This window comes from Kogia breviceps, chromosome 18 (genome assembly GCF_026419965.1).
Source record: "Kogia breviceps isolate mKogBre1 chromosome 18, mKogBre1 haplotype 1, whole genome shotgun sequence".
In the NCBI taxonomy this organism is placed as follows: Eukaryota; Metazoa; Chordata; class Mammalia; order Artiodactyla; family Physeteridae; genus Kogia; species Kogia breviceps.
The window spans coordinates 32,488,865-32,492,222 of record NC_081327.1 but is presented as its reverse complement, the minus strand read 5'-3'; the positions used below and the strand labels follow the sequence as shown (position 1 = coordinate 32,492,222).

Genomic DNA, 3,358 nt, shown 5'->3' with positions numbered 1-3,358 from the left:
ACGAACGGGATCTGGGGGGCCTTGTAAGCCATGGTAAGGATTCTCTAGGAAGCCATTGGAGGGGTTTTAACAGGAGGATGGATTGCGGGGGTCGGGGGAGAGTAGAAGGAAGGAAACCAGTAGGGCCTGTTCTGGTGGTCCAGGCAGAGATGACGGTGACACATGGACTAGAATGAGAGCACTGGAGATGGAGATTAATGGAAAGATTCGGGATATATCTGGAACCAGAGATCAACCTCTGACCTTGATCTCCATCCCCTCTGGCCTGTTTCCCCATCTATACATAAGGCTAATCTGAGACATCAGCTACTCTGAGATGCTGAGTATGGTTCTGTGTTAATCCTGCACATGGCAGCATAGCCAAAACACTAAGAGTGTAGACCTGGAAATGGCACTAACCTGGGTTTGAACCCTGGCTCTGCCGCTGATTGGCTGTGTGGCCTTGAGCAAGCTCTTTAGCCTCTCTGTGTCTCAGTTTGCTCATCTGTAAAATGGGAATGCACCAAAAAAAAAGAAAGAAAGAAAAGGAAATGAATTCCCTGGTGGTCCAGTGGTTAGGACTCTGCACTTTCACTGCCAAGGGCATGGGTTCAATCCCTGGTCCAGGAACTAAAATCCTAGCAAGCCACATGGTGCGACCCCCCCCACCCCCCAAAAAGGGGATGCACACAATAGTACCTGCTTCACAGGATTAGGGTGAATAAAGGAGACAATGAATATACAGGGCTCAGAGCAGGACCTAGCACTCAAGCTTAGCCATTATCACTGTTACCATCAGGAGGGGCTTCTCGGCACTTATTTGTGTCTTCTGGTATCAGGGCTTTGGAATGGGAAAGGAAATGAGCAACTACCAGCTGGGTGATGATCTTCTGATAGAGTATGGTTATTACTACCATGGCCTCATTGGCAATGAGTAAGTCCTGTTTCCTTCTAGTTCTTGGCATGTCTACTTTTGAGGCAGCTGGCTCTCTGTCATCCTTAGGCCAGAGGCAGATGATGCCACCAGGCAGGCCAGTTTAGATTGATCAGAGGTAAGTAATATGGCAGGAAATCGGCACAGAGCTGTTCTTACACACATACACACACAGAACATACCCTCCAATCAGTTTACAGCAACCCTGTGAGGCAGGCAGATTGGTGGGACTCACATGGGGATTTAAAAATTCTTATTTCTAGAGGTTGGGGAAATTCCTGAAGATGGTCAAAAGGTACAAACTTCCAGTTATAAGACAAATAAGGGCACATCCCTGGTGGCTCAGTGGTTAAGAATCCGCCTGCCAATGCGGATTGGGGACAAGGGTTTGAGCCCTGGTCCGGGAAGATCCCACATGCCACGGAGCAACTAAGCTCGTGCAACGCAACTACTGAGCCTGAACTCTAGAGCCCATGAGCCACAACTACTGAGTCCTCGTGCCACAACTGCTGAAGCCTGCACGCCTAGAGCCTGTGCTCCGCAACAAGAGAAGCCACAATGAGAAGCACACGCACCGCAACGAAGAGTAGCCCCCGCTCGCAGCGACTAGAGAAAGCCTGCGCACAGCAACAAAGACCCAAGGCAGCCAAAAAATAAAATAAATAAAATAAATAAATTTATATATATAAAAAAAGATAAATAAGTCCTGGGGATGTAATGTACAGCATGGTGACTATAATTAATAATAGTGTTCTGTATATTTGAAAGTTGCTAGGAGAGTAGATCTTAAAAGTTATTATCACAAGAAAAAAAAACTAACTATGTGAGGTGATAGATATTAACTAAACTTATTGTGGTAATCATTTTGCAATATATATATATATATATATATATATATATATATATGTCAAATCATTATGGTGTATACCTTAAACTAATACAATGTTATGTGTCAATTATATCTCAATAAAACTAGAAAAAAAGTAAATACATAAAAAATAAAATTTAAAACATTTTTTTCTTGTTTCTCATTGCTTTTAAATTGCAAATACAATATACTGTCCTGATTAAAAAAATTCAGGCAATATTTCCTCCCTATTTTACAGGAAAACAAACTACCCCAACGCCTTCCAGACAGTCAGGGGCAGACTGTGGACTAGAATTCAGGTTTTTTGTGTCCAAGGACAGGGTTTCTCCCCTGGGCTGTGTGGTCTCCCCATAGGGCCTCCAACTCTGCCCCTTACCCTGCCCTAATCCAGAAGAAACCTACAAAGGCCTTGGCAAAACACTTAGCAGATAGGCCCTGATCCACATCAGAGATAACATTTTCTCTGACACAGGAGATAGGACTGTCCCCAATTCCTCCCACAGTATTTGCTGTCACACCACTCCTGTCTCCTCCTCCCAAGAGGGTGTGCTTATCTGAATGCAAATGACGCAAATCTGAGTGCAAACTTCAGCACTCTAAGATTTTTTTAAACCAAATAAACAGCAGGAGGTCTCTCGGGGAATGATGACACACTGAGGGGATGACCTTCCTAGAGCAGTGTTTCTGCCTCTGCTCCCGGGGCTGGTGCTGGGCCCTCAAGGTTCTGATTAGCCATTGCCAGAACCCAAAATGGCAAATGCCTCACATTTTCCTTTGACCCTTGACAAAGGGTTATTGTGCACAGGGAGCAATCATGGCTCACCAAATTTTGATTTTCAAATTAGATTACTGGGCAATCTAACTCCAGATTTCTGCCAAGGGTTTGCAAAGTTCCTGCTGTGCATGCCCACGTGGAGATAGTGGAATACCACTAGGAGTAGGAATGGGTGAGATAAGAGGACCACAGAGCCTTTGGCCGTATCTAAATGGGGTCAAAACTTAAAAAAACTTAAAAAAAAAAGTGTGACTCCTGGCCTCTAGAGCATAATCCAGCCCCCTGACTTTGCTGTGTTGGGTCTTCGTTTCTGTGCGAGGGCTTTCTCCAGTTGTGGCAAGCGGGGGCCACTCTTCATGGTGGTGCGCGGGCCTCTCACTGTCGTGGCCTCTCTTGTTGTGGAGCACAGGCTCCAGACGCGCAGGCTCAGTAGTTGTGGCTCACGGGCCTAGTTGCTCCGTGGCATGTGGGATCCTCCCAGACCAGGGCTCGAACCCATGTCCCCTGCATTAGCAGGCAGATTCTCAACCACTGCGCCACCAGGGAAGCCCTCACTTGGATTGTTTTTAACAAAATCCAAGAACAGAATGAAGAACTTGGGCTGATTTTTTTTTTTACATCTTTATTGGAGTATAATTGCTTTACAATGGTGTGTTAGTTTCTGTTTTATAACAAGGTGAATCAGTTATACATATAAAAATATGGAACACTTCACGAATTTGCGTGTCATCCTTGCACAGGGACCATGCTAATCTTCTCTGTATCGTTCCAATTTTAGTATATGTGCTGCCGAAGCGAGCAC

General features: G+C 45.2%; 1 non-coding gene across 1 annotated transcript; it reads right to left on the bottom strand.

The window, feature by feature from the left end:
• Window positions 1-3,251: 3,251 nt before the first annotated feature.
• LOC131745659 (U6 spliceosomal RNA) lies at window positions 3,252-3,358 on the bottom strand. The gene has a single exon (XR_009332393.1). It is a non-coding gene; the product is annotated as a U6 spliceosomal RNA (small nuclear RNA).